This window comes from Schistocerca nitens, chromosome 3, assembly GCF_023898315.1.
Source record: "Schistocerca nitens isolate TAMUIC-IGC-003100 chromosome 3, iqSchNite1.1, whole genome shotgun sequence".
In the NCBI taxonomy this organism is placed as follows: domain Eukaryota; kingdom Metazoa; phylum Arthropoda; class Insecta; order Orthoptera; family Acrididae; genus Schistocerca; species Schistocerca nitens.
The window spans coordinates 596,227,860-596,248,056 of NC_064616.1; positions in this window are offsets into that span (position 1 = coordinate 596,227,860).

Sequence of the window (20,197 nt, forward strand, 5' to 3'; positions counted from 1 at the left end):
TTATTGTTTGAGGTGGATAAACAATGCAAAGAACATGTAAAGGAAGTACTACTTTGTGTTGTGTCATGGTCTTTGGTGGACAGTGGAGTTAAGATGGCCACCAGAGTAATAAATATTTGAAGTTTGCATATTTGTTGGTGTCGCTCGTTCTTTATCATCAAAAGCACATCAAAAACACGGGACCTCATATTTTTACCCTAGACAACCAGATTTAGAGCCAGCATCGAGACACAGCAGCGATCCAGCAAGCAGCAGCGATTACTACAATGCATTTTAATGGCGCCAACCTAACATCAAGTGCTAACAAGCTCCGTAAATTGGAGTGAAATAGTGCGATTATAGCAATTAGCATATCTACGACTAGGCGACCATTACAAAAGTGGGGGCTCAGCCGGGATCTTTAAGTGCATCGATGACAATAGTGCAGCGATAAATTTCGTAAGTGCTTAGCACTCCAAAAAAGTTTATTTGTGCAATGTGGCAACAGTGAAAATATGTCAAAGTAAAAAAAAAAAACGTGTGTATGTGCGGCTACGAAAAACTATCATCACACCGCTCCGAAGATTAACGTCTGGATTATGTCAATGGAATTCATCAATCAAGACTTCAGCTTCGATAAAACCGAATAGAAGTGAAGAAAGCCAACAAGAACACCGATCACGACATCATAACATAGCTACATAAAGCAAGGTATTTTGTTGTTGTTGTCATTTAAAAAAAATTAATAGTTAACATGTCTCTACCTGAGAGTGATGAGATCGTAGGAAATGCAAAAATTAAACCAGGGGATGGTGAACAATTAATCTTAACAGAGTGGCTAGCAGAGTTTGCAACTCAAATAAGCTCGCAACTTAAACAATCGAGTGAACAAGTAAGTTTGAAACTTAAAGAAAACACAGATAGACTGGATAAGTTAAGTTTGAATTTTGATCTATTAGGTACGCATCTCAATGAGAAGTGTGAGGAAATTAAAACTACCCTCAGTAAGGACACTAGAGAGCAGTTGATACACTTCAGAAAAGAATTTTGAGTTAAAGTTGAAAGCTTAAATGAAAACATACAAGCTAACACAGACAGCATTGCTGTCATCTACAACAGAATAGATACTGAAGTTGAAAGATTAGATCAGAGAATAGACAAAACATCAGAAAACCTTAAACAAGAATACAACCTGTATACCACTAATGTAGATACAAAAGTAGAAAATATACACACTAAATATACACAATTGGAGGACGCATTGATGTCCAAACAAACGATTTACAATCAAAATACAATGTATGGGCACATCCAAGTGAAATGCTTTCCTGGTGAAAATCTGCACCCTATTGACTTTATTCATCAATGTAAGGATATGTTTGTTGTAGTAATGTCAGATAACATAAAAATTAAGTTAGTAAAACGGTTTCTAGAAGGGGAGGCCCTATCTGGGCAAATGAGAATAATGATTCTTGGAATACTTTTGAAGAGTTTGAAGCTAAATTTATTTGTAAATTTTGGTCACAATCCATACAAGGCAGATTAAAGTCAGAATTTCTAAATGGACCAGTGTATAGAGGGAAAGTAGGGGGAATACAAAATTTTGCAGAGATCAATTGAAAAAAATTGCTCACTTGAATAACTCTTTTGATATTATGACACAAATTGATGTTTTAAAAAGAAGGTTACCAGAGAGACTTCAGTGGGAATTGGTCCATGGACCAGACGATTCAATGGAAGAGTTCCTGAAATTTGTAGATAGATTAGATAGGGCCTTGGAGAGAGCAAATAACCAAAGTTTTGGCTCTGGCAACAACCAGTATGAGGGGTGGAACAGGAATGTAAATAGAGATTATTATGGAAGGAGAGACTTTCAAAATTCTGGAAATAATGCTCCAAATAGGGGATATAGGAGATATGAAAATGATTTCAGAAACAATACACAGGAGGGAGGATGGAGGAGAGATAACAGGAATGATAGAAATAGGTACTGGGGAAGAGAACAAGATAGAACGGGGTTTGTTGAAACTAGTGAACAAAACGACAACTACAAACGGACAGATCGAGGGAACCAGCCGGGAAACGGTGGACAGTCCCACTAGATGTCCGTAGTTTTGGGGCTAGACAATATTATGACGGGACAACACATAACCAAAACTGGAAACGGAGAGGATACAATGTAAAGAGTAAATACCATGAAAATACTGATGTTGTTACAATGAATAAATTAGAATTTAATAAAAGGTTTTGGGATACTATGAGTAAAAGTGATACAGTTAATAAAAACAGTGTTCAAGCACAGGTAGTTAGTGAAAGTGCAGACGTTGAAGGTATTGCAGAGTTCCATAGTTGGGCTGAAAAAGATACTGGTGTTAATAACAAGTCAGACACACCACAAATAGAATCTATTTTTGGGGGTTTATTTGATAAGAAGGGGGATGACGAAGTGTTTAATGGAGCCAAAGACTCAATTTCTGAGAATCAGATACATAGGGGGGAAACTGAAGATGGGGTTGTTGTGGAGAAGGAGGAAGAAGTAATAGAGGGACATTTAAATAATGATCCTAAATCAAGTGATGTTATTGATGAGAGTGTGGAGGAAGAAATAAAAGTGTTTGTAGAATTGAAAAGTGATTATGTGGTAAAGGTAAGTGATGTGACAAGCATCGGTAATGATGAGGTTAATTTGAGTGAAATGCAGACTATGGAATGTGTATCTGAGGACAAGCTATTGCCTATTGGGAACTATGAAACACTAATCTATGAGAATGGTAATAATAATAATATTAAAGAAAATATAAAGGGGTGGAATGTAAATGTGTGTTTTCAAGAAAAAGGGGAAAAGTTTTTAGAAGTTTTGTGGAACAACTATGGAAACTGTATAAAGAAAGATGCCTTTTGGAAAGAATTAGCAAACGTAAGTGCAACCTTGTATCCTATATGGTGGATAAGAATCCGTAGCGGACTTCATAAAAAATGGGGTGAAAACAGTAATTTGTTGAGTGACCACACAGTGTTAAGAGGAACAGATGAAAACAAAGGTTTATGTTTAAATGTCAATGCTTTGCAAACAGAGAGGTATGTGTCTAAGTGTAGGAAAGAGACATTAGACTTAGGAACTAAAGAAATTGAAAATGATCTATCGCTTGAAAATACTGAAATAGACAAAGATGTTGAGCTAGGTTGTCTATATGTTAAAGTAAACATTGACATTTGTCCATTTGAAATAAAAGAAAGCCCACATCCTAATGCGTATCGACTTATCTTTCCCAGATTAAGAAGGTTATATGGATTAAGAAACATCACTGAATTGAAACCATATAAACATGATTAAGCACATTTCCCTTTTTGAATACAGTCACTTACCCATTTTCCGTAAAGCATTTTACCAGCAAAGATTTTTACTGGGTGTGTCAGATAGCAACTACCACTCATCCTATAGACCCTGAAAAAGTTCCAGATCTCTGAGAGAATGTTTATATATTTTTATTGTCACTATTGAATATTAAATTTGGAGACATCTTCTTTATTTGCAAGGGGCAAGTTTAACCATGCACCCAAAGAGGTGACAAACATTTATTACTTTCTGTTTGTATTGTTGAATATGGGACATACTTGCACCAAATATAAAAGACAATGAAAAAATTGTTGTGCAAGACCCATCATTTTGTTACTATTCTTTTCTTAGGCATAAAATTTGTGTACAATTTTCTACAGCTAATCAGATGTTCACCAAGTGTGATGTTTGTGTTATGTTGTGACCAATTTAAGTGTGCAATTTTGGTATTCATATGTTCTTGTACTATCTTGACTATGTGTCTCCTTGGGAGACAATATAAAAAAACGTTTTTTTTAATGCATATTATATTCATACATGTGTCTTCTCTAGTGTTTGTGTTTATATATCATGTCCATACTTATAATTATGTTCTTTGTTTTCATTTCCTTTATGTGGCTCAAAAAGAGCAGACAGTTGCAATATTTTCCTATGGACATCTGACCTGTCCATCTATGTAATATACACTCCTGGAAATGGAAAAAAGAACACATTGACACCGGTGTGTCAGACCCACCATACTTGCTCCGGACACTGCGAGAGGGCTGTACAAGCAATGATCACACGCACGGCACAGCGGACACACCAGGAACTGCGGTGTTGGCCGTCGAATGGCGCTAGCTGCGCAGCATTTGTGCACCGCCGCCGTCAGTGTCAGCCAGTTTGCCGTGGCATACGGAGCTCCATCGCAGTCTTTAACACTGGTAGCATGCCGCGACAGCGTGGACGTGAACCGTATGTGCAGTTGACGGACTTTGAGCGAGGGCGTATAGTGGGCATGCGGCAGGCCGGGTGGACGTACCGCCGAATTGCTCAACACGTGGGGCGTGAGGTCTCCACAGTACATCGATGTTGTCGCCAGTGGTTGGCGGAAGGTGCACGTGCCCGTCGACCTGGGACCGGACCGCAGCGACGCACGGATGCACGCCAAGACCGTAGGATCCTACGCAGTGCCGTAGGGGACCGCACCGCCACTTCCCAGCAAATTAGGGACACTGTTGCTCCTGGAGTATCGGTGAGGACCATTCGCAACCGTCTCCATGAAGCTGGGCTACGGACCCGCACACCGTTAGGCCGTCTTCTGCTCACGCCCCAACATCGTGCAGCCCGCCTCCAGTGGTGTCGCGACAGGCGTGAATGGAGGGACGAATGGAGACGTGTCGTCTTCAGCGATGAGAGTCGCTTCTGCCTTGGTGCCAATGATGGTCGTATGCGTGTTTGGCGCCGTGCAGGTGAGCGCCACAATCAGGACTGCATACGACCGAGGCACACAGGGCCAACACCCGGCATCATGGTGTGGGGAGCGATCTCCTACACTGGCCGTACACCACTGGTGATCGTCGAGGGGACACTGAATAGTGCACGGTACATCCAAACCGTCATCGAACCCATCGTTCTACCATTCCTAGACCGGCAAGGGAACGTGCTGTTCCAACAGGACAATGCACGTCCGCATGTATCCCGTGCCACCCAACGTGCTCTAGAAGGTGTAAGTCAACTACCCTGGCCAGCAAGATCTCCGGATCTGTCCCCCATTGAGCATGTTTGGGACTGGATGAAGCGTCGTCTCACGCGGTCTGCACGTCCAGCACGAACGCTGGTCCAACTGAGGCGCCAGGTGGAAATGGCATGGCAAGCCGTTCCACAGGACTACATCCAGCATCTCTACGATCGTCTCCATGGGAGAATAGCAGCCTGCATTGCTGCGAAAGGTGGATATACACTGTACTAGTGCCGACATTGTGCATGCTCTGTTGCCTGTGTCTATGTGCCTGTGGTTCTGTCAGTGTGATCATGTGATGTATCTGACCCCAGGAATGTGTCAATAAAGTTTCCCCTTCCTGGGACAATGAATTCACGGTGTTCTTATTTCAATTTCCAGGAGTGTATTTATGTTCCTTCTATTATCTTTATTATTCTGTGACTCAATGAGAGTTGACTTTGAAATAATTTACATATATTTTTTATATATCTTAAAATTGCATGTGATATATTTGTGTCTGTTTTTGATCATTTTCCTTGTGGCTCACTGGGAGCAAAGATTAACACTTTTTTTTACTTTCATATATTACTAAATATTTTTATTATGCTGTCATACTGAGAGCCATAACACAAAGTGCATTTGAAACAACACAACTAAAATATTTGCAGGAAAAAGTCATTTTGAAACGGTGTGACGGTCATTGTATACATACACATTATGCATAGTAAAACAAAAAAAAATTATTAAAGTAGTACTTTCCCAAATTTTAACCATTTGACACATTTGTCCTAGTCGGCTAATATCATTAACGTTCTGTAAATGGTATTACCCGAGGGGGGTATTGTAACGGAACATATTAAAGACTTTACTTTAATGAAGTATGCGATACCCTCCAAATTCAACCAGTTTAACGAGTATTTATGATTATAGAAAAGTTATTGTGTATGTTAACAATGATTGCACAACATGTCTCCATAAATAGTCAACCCATTAAATTATACTGAATAACTGACCCACACAAAAGTTAATATCACTTGATCACTGATACAGCAAATGTCATCATGTAAAAACACTAAGTTTATCTTAAATAATTAATATGAAGTACGAAAAATTGTGGCCAACTTAGGTATTTTGGATCTCCTTAAATAAAAATCACCCAGTGAAACCTATTTGTTCACTAGGAACGTTTTCACTCAGTATTCATGTAATCAATCCTATTTTAGACGAAAACCAATGTAATTCTTAATAATTCATGTTACTTACTTATTTATGCAAATTAGAGAAGTCAATTGACAAACTTCTAAAAAACGGCCTTTTTGTAACAGAGAATTATTCTGTCAAGTCAACAAATCTGTCTATCATTTTCATAACATGTTAAATTATGTCACTCAATGCAAATTAATAACTTAACTGCACAAATTATGATGTACATGTGACTTATAAACTATATCTCTTTTTAGTAGTTCTTTGACAATGCTATAAATACAAGCAGCAAGAAGGGTCGAGGAGGCAGTCGGAACGTCACTTTGGTGAAGTGTGTTTGTGTGTTATTGTTTGAGGTGGATAAACAATGCAAAGAACGTGTAAAGGAAGTACTACTTTGTGTTGTGTCATGGTCTTTGGTGGACAGTGGAGTTAAGATGGCCACCAGAGTAATAAATATTTGAAGTTTGCATATTTGTTGGTTTCGCTCGTTCTTTATCATCAAAAGTACATCAAAAACACGGGACCTCATGTTTTTACCCTAGACAACCAGATTTAGAGCCAGCATCAGCATCGAGACACAGCAGCGATCCAGCAAGCAGCAGCGATTACTACAATGCATTTTAATGGCGCCAACCTAACATCAAGTGCTAACAAGCTCCGTAAATTGGAGTGAAATAGTGCGATTATAGCAGTTAGCAATATCTACGACTAGGCGACCATTACAACCTGCACTTCTCCTTATATTTGCTGCGCGGGATTAGCCGAGCGGTCTCAGGCGCTGCAGTCATGGGCTGTGCGGCTGATCCCGGCGGAGCTTCGAGTCCTCCTTCGGGCATGGTGTGTATGTTTATCCTCAGGATAATTTAGGTTAAGTAGTGTGTAAGCTTAGGGACTGATGACCTTAGCAGTGAAGTCCCATAAGATTTCACATACATTTTTTTCTCCTTATATTTACGTGAATGCTCGCGTTTTCATTCCCCACGGATCGTTTTCCTGGACCTCACTACAAATCGCCTGTCACTCACAGCACTCGTCCCTTCCATAGCTCGACCATAAAGCAAACTGCTACACCCAGTACCACGGTAGATTACAGAAGGTTAGGAAGAGGAAGTGAAATCGGCTCACACAGTCGCTATGATATCATGACTTATGTTAAACTAATGCAGCTCCCCTCCAGTAGCATAACTAACACACTGACTAATTTAAGGCGAATAAATGACAAGTCAATAGCTGAAGTGAACACCACCTTTCAGATGTTTTGTTGTGCAGCTCATTTTTGGTGTTGAAAACAATGAGTGGACAATGTCCTGATGGCTTCAACCCTGTCCCAGATTTTTATTTGATTTCCGGGCTATAAAATTCTGTGCAGACTCGCTGAAATATGGAACTATTTCAATATTCGTTCTCAGTTTTCTCCTGCAGATACAAACTTGCCAATTGCAAACAACTGTCATCTAATTAAATTTATATTAATAGAACGTGGCTTGAAACAGAGAGTACAGTGTTTTTTTCTGTACTTTATCTATCAAATGTTACACAAAAAGGACCTCTTCTGTAAAAGTTAATTGAAGAAGATCTGAGCTGCTGCCATGTGAACGCTGTTACAACCCACTATCCTGTTCATTAAATTAGGGTGTGGGTAGCGTATCGAGATCATAATAGACAGATAGAGCCTTCCATCATGCACTAAATTAGCGTCTGGAGCTCATAATAGATAGATAGAGCCTTCCATCATTTTGTGAAGACTCGGTCATAGCTAATTTGGAGAAATCACTTTCGCATTTGTCAGAAATAATTTACGAATACAACAGGAAGTTTCAATTAGTGTGATCCTACTGCGTATTGAACGCCTTTCCTTCCTCATAAAAGTCAAGATTAAATAACATTTGGATTCTTCCGCGTCATTTATATCAGATAAAAGACATTTTCTCACCCAAAATCGCAGATTTCGATGAATCTTGACTTATTTGTTCTGCCTATTGAGATAAGTATTCGTATCAATTTTAATGTCTTTTCTCTCTCTCTCTATCTCTCTCTCTCTCTCTCTCTCTCTCTCTGTATGTGTGTGTGTGTGTGTGTGTGTGTGTGTGTGTGTGTGTGTATGTGTGTGTGTCATCTATGGCACTTCAAATTTTGGAATTTTTGTCATTTTTAGTACTGTGATACGACAAAACGACACTTATTAACATTTTGAACATGATTTACCATTTTATTATTTATCATCCAAGCAATGCAAAATTTGGAGGTTGTATACTATACGGTGTACGGATTTTTTAAGAAAAGTCTTGTACCTTTAGGCATAGCCAGGAAGAAAGGAAAAAAATGAATACCTACATTTTTTATTTTATTTTACAAAAGGAATAGTTCTTTATTACATCGAATATCACCTAAAGAGATAATTCCTTTTTTTTTTTTAATATAAACTTCATCGCATCAGATATCACTTGGGAAAATAAAATTAACAGGTATTTTGTACCTTTGTTATGTTGCTTTTCCAAACAAATAACAGATTTTAGCTTTTTCTTGAGAACCAAAAAAAATAATTGAAATTTCAGGGGTCCTGAATAACATGGTTTTGACGTAACTGAAATTTTAAGTGATTAAACTTATAAAGGAAACAGGTTCAGTGAACAGTATTTAAAGAAAGCCAAAGTTAATTCAGTTTTTTAAAACAACACTGCACAGAGTAGACTTATTTTTTAAGAACAACATATTTTTCTGAACAGAGCAAGTACACTTCTCTGAAAAGTGATAAGTTCTTCCAGTTCATGTTTCAGGAGGTTCAAAAACAGCAGGAAATGGGCAAATGTCTGTCATTTGGGCCAATGGAAAGGCGGCGAAGGTCAGTGAACAGGCGATTTGGTTCTCAGTGTCGTATAAAAGAGCTGCCGCTCAAGGCAGCAATTAGTTCAGCGAGATTTAGCAAGCAGCGTTCTCACCTGAAGATGGCGGCCGAGTGGACAGCTGCAATATTTTGTCAAGATGATAACATGATCCGGCTGCAGACACGACAAGAACATAATAAACCTTTTAATTTTTAAAATTATGTTTGTTCTGATTCATTACAGACTTGAGTAAAAATATATCACATTTTCTTCAACAAATTAAGAAAATTTTTTTTCAAATTACTATGAATAAATGATTCATTTTTCATAATCTTAACTTCTGTTTCGTTCATTTCCCCATTTAGTTCAAAAGGGGCTAAAAGTTCTTTCACGTTATGCTCACACCGAGGCGAGGGCGTGAATGGGGTACCCGCCAGTTTCATTTGGTGATTCTCCATAATCCTGACAGTGGACGGAACTCAAGCGAACGCGAACCGAGCACCATCGAATGGTCTTTTCTCGTGTTCGTCTGTGGTGACAGTAGGCTCGGCTCAACGGTACTCGTTCGCTACTGTTCATAGATTATAGCAGGAGGAAAACCGGTTATGTTATAACTGAAGGGACCATAAGGATTTCTGGAATTTAGGATAGAGGGCTAGGAAAGTGGTGTCATCACTGTAGCATGGAGGGTGAACATAAATAATTGTAAATGCACATGTCTGAAATGTGTAACGGAAAAACGAATGCTATACGTAATCATAGGCTTTGTTGAGGTTAAGGGACGTAAATAATGGATTTTCTGCTATTGAGTTGACGGAGAAGGATGTAGGGAAGGTACAGGAGCTGATCATCGAAGGATAATTAGGGAAGTTAGTCACACTAATAGGAAAGTCTAGCGCCTGATTCAGGTGTTTATGGGTGTATTAACAGTATTTGGATTCAAATACCTTGCTTAATGCTGAAATCAGGCCGATGGGACAGAAGAAATATCACTGGAAAGTTTGTTTTGTTTGGGGAAGAGCTGATATTAGGAGGTGTTCCAGAGCTAGGTATAGTAACTCGTACAAACGATTTTTAAATGGTTACGAGGGTTACTAGGAAGGGAAAGGGAAGGATTACACTGACTCTATGGTGGAAGCCACAGTATGTATGGAAAATTTAGTGAAATACAGAAATTTCGACTTGAACACGTTAATAACCCGCAAAGAAGGAAAAATCAACTTTCAACCTGTTACCACATTAGTGAATGCAGCACAGACGTCGAGAAAAATTTGGAAATTTGTGGTAATGTCTTGTGGGACCGAACTGCTAAGGTCATCGGTCCCTAAGCTTACACACTGCTTAATCTAACTTAAACTAACTTACACTATGGACAACACACACACCCATGCGCGAGGGAGGACTCGAACCTCCGACGGGGCAGCCGCCCGGACCGTGACAAGACTCCCTAGACCTCGCGACCGCCCCGCGCGGCTAAGACGTCGAGAAATGAGACACACTTTTAACTAACATCCACTGGTGATGTCTTGATAAAAACGGCGAAACGCATCTGGGAGATTAAATATATTCATTTGCAGCACACAAAACATGGTTTAATTAATTTAAGTTGTATAGCTGCTGTAAAAATGGTCACTCCAAGGAACTTGCCAATGATACACTTTCAGTACCCATATAGAGGACCTCACACTTTTTATTACTCAGGATCAGCTGCCACATTTCGCAAGTTTTAGGTTGCTTGTTTATATCATTTTCAGTTCTTTTCGATCTTCTGTTGACTTCAAAAAACCGCAAAAGACAGCATCATCTGGAAACATTCCAAGAGGTCTGATCAGATTGTCTATTAAATGATTTGTGTAAACTGTTCATAAGGCGTTTTTCACCACCAATGACTTGAATTTTTTCTTATCACGAACTCCATTCTCAAAGCAGCTGTGGTCATAGGAAGTCGATGATTGAGGTAGAAGTAAATTCACGACCACTTCGTAATTCAGTAGGGCGACTGTGTCTCACAATAAAGACGGGACAACGCGGCCTGTGTACAGCCTCCAGTCTATCGACATGCCTCGACGGTTCATTTGAAACTCAAACCGTGCACACATTAACAATTCGCGATAGGAAGGGATATCAGCATGGGAAATGGCCATTCGAAATGTATAATACAGTGACGTCATTGAAACATACAACCGCTATCGTCAGAAAGGGAACATTAAATATCTGGCTCCTAGTGGACCTCACCGCTCAATATCACCTAATGGCCTCTAACTATAAATTATGGCTCGTGGACACCCGGAAGAAAATGCAACAGATCTAAGCATTGCCTTTTTCGGGGATATTGGCTGCAGTACGTTGAACCAAACGGTACGCAACCGTCTCTGCACGATCCGTTTGTAGTGTGGACGTCCATTAAGAACACCAAGACACACCGCTCAATAACATGCTGACTGAAAAAAGAGTGGGAGAAACATTTAGAATGAAGCCTACACTGATGAACAAAAACATTTTGACCACTGTCCGCAGCGTGACATAGTAAGGGAATTGTGGTGTCACCGCCAGACACCACACTTGCAAGGTGGTAGCCTTTAAATCAGCCGCGGTCCGTTAGTATACGTCGGACCCGCGTGTCGCCACTGTCAGTGATTGCAGACCGAGCGCCGCCACACGGCAGGTCTAGAGAGACGTCCTAGCACTCGCCCCAGTTGTACAGCAGACTTTTCTAGCGATGATATACTGACAAATACGCTCTCATTTGCCGAGACGATAGTTAGCATAGCCTTCAGCTACGTCATTTGCTACGACCTAGCAAGGCGCCATTACCAGTTTATATTGAGATTGTAATTAATGTATCAACAAGAGCGATGTTCTCCAATTATGGATTAAAGTTAAGTATTCCAGAAGCTATGTACTATTTTTGGCTACTATAACTCCTTTAATTGTTCCAGACCTCACGCCAGTCTGCGTGAGCTTAAACGCGTGCCTTTCGGCCTCCTTTAGCAACACGGTGTTGGCTCTTCTGCCAACACATCAGGAATTATATGCAGTGTCCAGTCACATTAATGTGACCGCATGTCAAAAGACTGAATAGCCACCCTTTTCAGCGTGGAGCCCGCTCCAAGACGTGCAGCAAGAGTCAGTGAGGTCCTGGAAGGTGCCGACAGGGATGTGGAGTCACGGCAAAGCCAGTGCCGTGGCCAGCTGCGTTACGTTTCTCTGTTGAGGACCCATGGCGCGACCATCCAAATTGAGGTGGTTCCACAAATTCTCGACTGAGTTTAAATCCGTGGAGTTTGGTGGCGACGGGAATACGGTAATCTCGTCCTGGTGCTCTCTGAATCAAGCACGTACTCTGTGGCTGTGTGACACGTTTACATTGTCCTGTTGGTAGATGACATCGTGCTGAGGGAAAAAAAACTGCATGTAGGGGTTGACATAGTCCCCTTGGATATACGAGTACTTTTGTTGATCTAGTATCCCTTCCAGAATGACGAGGTCACCCAGGTAATTGCATGAAAACATTTCGCAGACTATAACGCTCCCTCGTCCGGCATGGACACTTCCGATGATTGTTGCAGAGCATTTGTTTTCAGACGTTTCACACCGCACACGCCAACGACCGTCAATGCGATGGAACACAAAACGTGATTCATCTGAAAAGGTCACCAGTCGCCACTCAACGGGCGCCTACTTGTGGTATTGCCGTGCAAATTCCGCTCTTCATTGCCGTCGAACAACATCCAGCATTGGTGCACGAATCAGGCACCCGCTCTGTTCATCTGGGCTGTTTTGAGTAGCGTCATTTTGCCATGCACAGTATACTTCAACAACGGCGGTACGCCAACTATTTACGAACTTAACCATTTCGGAGCTTCTTGCACCCTTGACTCGAAATCCAATGATCATGCCCTTTTGGACGTCAGTTAAATCGCTCCTTTTCCGCATTATGACAACGACTACACTGCTTTCCGCCCCCCCCCTTCCCCACACGCATTATATCCTCCACTGCTAGTGCTACTACCTGCAATCTGTAAGTGGTTTGCCGGCCGGAGTGGCAGAGCGTTTGTAGGCGCTCCAGTCTGGAACCGCGCGACCGCTACGGTCGCAGGTTCGAATCCTGCCTCGGGCATGGATGTGTGTGATGTCCTTAGGTTAGTTAGGTTTAAGTAGTTCTAAGTTCTAGGGAACTGATGATCTCAGAAGTTAAGTGCCATAGTGCTCAGAGCCATTTGAACCATTTTTTTGTAAGTGGTTAATGCACGCTAACGCAGAACATAGACGGTAGTCACATTAAAGTGAGTGGGCCCTGCACATCTTACACGGTAAATTTCCGAACATGCGTTCTTCATCTAAAACATTATCAAAGTAGTTGTCTCTACAACCTCCAGAAACTGTAATAGGAACTGTGAAACACCTTGTATAAACTATTTCGGAGACAATCTGATCAGTACTCTTAGACCGTTTGCAGATGATGCTGTCATTTGCCGTCTAGTAAAGTCGTCAGAAGTCCAAAACGAATTGCAACATCATTTAGACAAGATGGTAGGAAAAGTGGCAACTGACCCTAAACAATAAATAATGTGAGGTCCCTCACATGAGTACTAAAAAATTTCCGTTTAATTTCGGTTGCGAGGCGAATGGGGAGTGAAATCCACTGGCATCCGCGACTTTGAAAAGGGATAGACTGTTGTGGCCTGGCGCAGTAGAATAATCATGTAGGAAGCAGCAACGTTGCTGAGCTGTTTGCGTGCTATTATCGCGAATATCCGTAGGAGATGGTTGAAGGAAAGTGAAACCACAAACAGATGACAAAGTGTTCGAAGTTTGTGTCTCATCACAGAACGTGGAGGTCAGACGCTTAGACGCTCTGTAACGTAGGTTAGGCACTGATCTGTGGTAGACTAGACGACAGAGTACAATGAAGGTGCAGGCAAAAGTATAGCAGAACACACAGCTTAGTGCACATTGTTGAAAATGGGACTCTGCACCAGATGAGATTTTCCCGTCTTGACAAAACGATATCGTCAATTACGAGTGCAGTGGATACCAGACCTGCCGCTGTGGCCGAGCGCTTCTAGGCGCTTCAGTCCGGAACGGCGCTGCTGCTACGGTTGCAGGTTCGAATCCTGCCTCGGGCATGGATGTGTGTGATGTCCTTAGGTTAGTTAGGTTTAAGTAATACTAAGTCCAGGGGACTGATGACCTCAGATGTTACGTCCCATAGTGCTTAGAGCAATTTGAACCATTTTTGGATACCAGACCATCGAGACTGGACCTTGTATCAATGGATATGTGTCGACTGGCCCGATGAATCACGTTGCTTATTACACCAGATGGATGGTCGTGTCAGGGTGCGCCATCATATAAATAAATGGCTGTTCTACAGATTCATCGCACCTCGGACCCAGTGAAGTAGGGGCTGTGTTATGTTCTGGGAGATATTCTCCTGAGTTTCCACGGGACCTGTCGGAGTAATGAAAACATCATGGCAGCTGTGAACTACATGGGCACTATTGTGGACCCCTTTCATACCGTCACATTTGATGTCTTCCCCGAAGGCGATTGTATCATTCACAGGGATAATTTTGCAAATCTCAAAGGGCAGAATCGTGCTACAGTTATTTGAGAAGTATGACAGTGAACCGATATTGATGTCTTGATCTGAATCCGATGGAACACATCCGACAGTGAGACAGTATCGGGCGTCCGTTCCATGCTCACAAATCATCGATTTGTAATACGCGGAAATTGCGTGACCTGTACACAGACATCTGGAGCCTCATTCTTCTTCAAACATACCAAGGACTTGTTGAATCCATGCCATGATGAATCACTACTGTACTGCGTCCCAAAGGTAGACCAATAACGTTATGGTTTATCAGTGTAGATCTGTGACGTCAGGTTTTCTCTCCGAGACTGCAAGATTTGTCTGACGCCTGATGACCAGTGTTCAGGAGCATTGAGGGGGCGAGGTACCAATACAAGTCTCAGGCGTGCTGACTCATGTGTTTATTAATGAGTGGGTCAGTGATGTTTTGGGCCTGGTATAGTGTGCAAGTTGTGTTGCGTTTAATAATGACCTGCTCCCAGGAGCAGTTAATATAAAAGCCCTGAACTATTAAACTAAGCATTAAGTATTAACCTATAAGCCCCAGAATGAAGTTGGATATGCAATCCGACAGTAATTACCAACAGAATAGTCACACACACACACACACACATACACACACTTACATAATTTAATTGCAACTGAAACTGGGTTTTGCAGATCTGTCATTTGGACATTCAACAGTAAGCAATGATTCATCAAGAAACTGACCAAAAATAAATTGTTTGCTTTCTGCTTATAGCGTCCAGCAGTGCTCATTAGGATGTCCCATCATGGATTGATTCTCAGCATGAAAAAAAAAGTTGAACCGTCAAAATCAACACAAAATTTACGAATACCATTTCCATCTGATATCTCAGTAAGGTGTCAGATTGTTCCACGGCACGTTTAGTAAGCATCCATCGTCATAACTGCAGTCGTTGACTTACCTTTCTGTTTCTGAAACCTAATTTCGTGCTAAGAGAGAATGTTTATCCCCAATGTTTTGTAGCTGAAAAACTATTTCATTGAATGACCTCTGAAGTTAAAGAACATTCATGAGTCATGGCTAGAATCAAAAGTTAAAGCAACAGTGTGGAGTTGCAGCATAGCTCTGTATCACGTACGAGTAACAAAGAAAAGACTTGATTTATGGGGAAATAATTCAGGAAGGAAGTTTATTAACATATTCATTAATAATTTAATATATAGTGTGTAACAGTTATAAGTGTAGATATTTTTATATTTGGTACCTTATTATGTACACACATCAATGTGTTCATTGTTTTTCCTCTGCCTCAATAAGTCTTCCCACAAACAACTCATTAACGTTAGGACCTGATGTTTCCTGCAGGGGTGTACTGTACCATCAAATGAACTACATCTGTCAATATATGCAAACTGTGTTGCATCCCCACGTACACACTTCAATATCTAACCTGCTGCACAAGGGAAAAATAAGCATTAAAGGCTTGCTCTTGCCACGTGTACTTGGAGGCACAAATCAGCCTAAAACTATGCAACTTGTAATAGCTGCCGGCCGCGGTGGCCTTGCGGTTCTGGCGCTGCAGTCCGGAACCGCGGGGCTGCTACGGTCGCAGGTTCGAATCCTGCCTCGGGCATGGGTGTGTGTGATGTCCTTAGGTTAGTTAGGTTTAAGTAGTTCTAAGTTCTAGGGGACTTATGACCTAAGATGTTGAGTCCCATAGTGCTCAGAGCCATTTTTTTGTAATAGCTATAATTATTAATTTACAGTGATGTAAATACTGATGTAATGTAGTTCAATACACCGTCCTCTCTTGCGAATACAAATATCTGCACTTATACCAGTTACACCCTGTATATACATACCAGAACGTTAAAACTGAGTTAAAAGCCCATATGGATCCTCAGAAGAATACAAACATGCATGAATTACACAATGAGTAATCTCAGTTCACAACGATTAATAAGGCAGCAACTCTTTCATACTTGAGGAGGGGATGACAGCTCTGAATGTACAGCATAACTGATTGAGAACATAACGTTGGTCACTATAAACTGAGCAGAAATTTAGCAAGCAGTTACGAAATGAGATAACAAGTTAACCTAAGCTTCTCGACGGCAAAAAATTAATGCTCTCACCATCTTGTGGTGCAGTTCTTCTTGTTATGTTCGTGCGTGCTACGAAAATGGGATGAGAAATTCCGCCTTATGCAAGACACCTTTTTTCTTGTTTCGTTTCACCCATACATGTTTCAGCACTTTTGTGCTATCGTCAGTGGATTTAATTTTATTTTTATTTTAACTGTAAAATTGTTGTTAAGTATTAACATTTGTGTTGTTTATAACATTATGTCAAAATTCCATTTATAGCTTAACTGACGGAAAGTGGATGTATGCATTAGTTAACATACCTTACATTATGCTATTGTCCATTTTGGTAGCTATTCTGCTACACAATATATGACTTGTCATCTGCAAACAGCAAAACGTAATTTATTTTTCTGTTTCTTATGGGTTTACCAATGGAAATGAGTCTGTATCACGTTTTTTGTGTGTAGCTTACAGTTTTGAAGTTGTGGTACGTTCTCATGTGTTGTTGGTAAAGTAAATAGGCTTACTTCATGACCTATGGTCGCTTAGCACTGCACTTTTTCGATTTCTCAAAACATAGGCCGAGTTTTCGCTGCCATTACGTGTTGTTGTGGCTGTGTGGTATTCATTCTCTCTCTCTCTCTCTCTCTCTGTCCCAGTCCTCAACACGCTCCCGCACACCCACACAAACCATACACCACTGACGCCAAATACAATTCAAACTCGTGCGCCTCACCCAGCCAAACACGCTACGAAACAAATGAATACTACACAGCCACAACAACACGTAATGGCAGCGGAAACTCTGCCTATGTTTTGAGAAATCGAAAAGTGCAGTGCTAAGCGACCATAGGTCACGAATTGAGCCTATTTACACCGCCAACAACACAGGAGAACACACCACAATTTCAAAACCGTAAGTTAAACACAAAAAACGTGATACAGACTCATTTCCGTTCGTAAATGAATAACAAACAGAAAAATAAATTACGTTTTGCTGTTTACAGATGACAAGATGTATATTGTGTATCAGAATGGCTACTAAAATAAATGGACAATAGCATCATGTAAGGTATGTTAGCTAATGCATACGCCGGCCGGTGTGGCCGTGCGGTTCTAAGCGCTTCAGTTTGGAACCGCGTGACCGCTACGGTCGCAGGTTCGAATCCTGCCTCGGGCATGGATGTGTGTGATGTCCTTAGGTTAGTTAGGTTTAAGTAGTTCTAAGTTCTAGGGGACTGATGACCACAGATGTTAAGTCCCATAGTGCTCAGAGCCATTTGAACCATTTGAACTAATGCATACATCCACTTTTTTCCAATTAAGCTATAAATGGAACTTTGACATAATGTTATAAACAAATGGCTCTGAGCACTATGGGACTCAACTTCTGAGGTCATTAGTCCCCTAGAACTTAGAACTACTTAAACCTAACTAACCTAAGGACATCACACACATCCATGCCCGAGGCACGATTCGAACCTGCGACCGTAGCGGTCTCGCGGTTCCAGACTGCAGCGCCTAGAACCGCACGGCCACTTCGGCCGGCTGTTATAAACAACACAAATGTTAAAACACAAAAACAATTTTACAATTAAAAATAAAAATGAAATTAAACCCACTGCTGAAAGCACAAAAGTGCTGAAACATGTATGGGTGAAACAAAACAGGAAAAAGATGTCTTGCATAGGGCGAAATTTCTGATCTCATTAATGATCTCACCTGATATCTTCAGCCTTGTAGAATCTCCGAACCAGACAAAGCCACTCTTCCTCCCAGGGCAACAGAACTTCCACTAGTACAAGAACAGAATACAGCAACACACAGAATCTGAAATGACGAAAGCAACAAACAAGGAACAACTTTTGACTTACAAACCGCGAAATCTTCTCATTGGATAACAGAGACAAAGCGGCCTCTCAAAGATGCGAAGGTGTCTCACAAGGAACCCCATGAATGCGAGGTCGCTAAAGGCCAATGATGTTTTGGCATTCGACGCCCCACATATTGTCTACCGTGCAACCACAATATTGGCTGCTAATGGCAACAGGGGGAGTGACTGAACGCTACGGAACGTAGTTGAACTGCTCAGTCCACGAGTAACTCACAACAGCGCTACAGCGCTAGTGGTGTTGATACAAATTAGAGCAATGGCAACGATAAACAAAGCAAACAGTTGCCGAAGTTGACATTTCGTCGAAGCCAAAAGATTTTCGTAGTGTGAGAAATAAGTGGCAGATGAAATACAGCGTTTCTGAAAGATGAGTCAGTGTGGCGTCGTATACGCTCGACTGTGTGGACGATGTACATTCGGAGTACAATGATGGCGATGCGTGCTTAACAAATGAAATTGGTACCGAAACAGGTGTAGAGCCATGTAGTTCATAATCATTGTCGGACAGGGAGCCACAAATACCGTCTCCATGTGAAACGTAGAGAAGAACAACCGATGTCCAAGGAGCAGGTACTAACAAGGGAACCTCCCCATCGCACCCCCCTCAGATTTAGTTATAAGTTGGCACAGTGGATAGGCCTTGAAAAACTGAACACAGATCAACCGAGAAAACAGGAAGAAGTTGTGTAGAACTATGAAAAAAATTAGTAAAATATACAAACTGAGTAGTCCATTTGAAGATATGCAACATCAAGGAGAATGAGAGTCAAGGAGCGTCGTGGTCCCGTGGTTAGCGAGATCAGCTACGGAACGAGTGGTCCTAGGTTCATGTCTTCCCTCGAGTGAAAAGTTTAATTTTTTATTTTCTGTTTATGTGACAAACTCTTACGTTTTCATCACTTTTTTGGGAGTGATTATCACATCCACAAGGAAACCTAAATCGGGCAAGGTAGAAGAATCTTTTTACCCATTCGCTAAGTGTTTAAGTTAGGTGGGTCGACAACATATTCCTGTCATGTGACGCACATGCCGTCGCCAGTGTCGTATAGAATATATCAGACGTGTTTTCCTGTGGAGGAATCGGTTGACCTATGACCTTGCGATCAAATGTTTTCGGTTCCCATTGGAGAGGCACGTCCTTTTATCTACTAATCGCACGGTTTTGCGGTGCGGTCGCAAAACACAGACACTAGACTTATTACAGTGAACAGAGACCTCAATGAACGAACGGACAGATCATAACTTTGCGAAAATAAAGAAAGTAAAATTTTCAGTCGAGGGAGGACTTGAACCAAGGACCTCTTGTTCCGCAGCTACTCACGCTAACCACGGGACCACGACGCTCCTAATTTACATTTTCCTTGATGTTGCCTATGTTCGCATGGACGACTCAGTTTGCATATTTTATTAATTTTTTTCATAGTTCCACAAACTTCTTCCTGTTTTCTCGATTGATTTGTGTTCAGTATTTCAAGGCCTATCCACTGAGCCAACTTTTAACTAAATCTGAGGGGGGTGCGATGGGGAGGTTCCCTTGTAAGCATAATTACGTATATGGAGCATCATCCTCAGCATAGTAAAAAAAAACAATTATAAATAG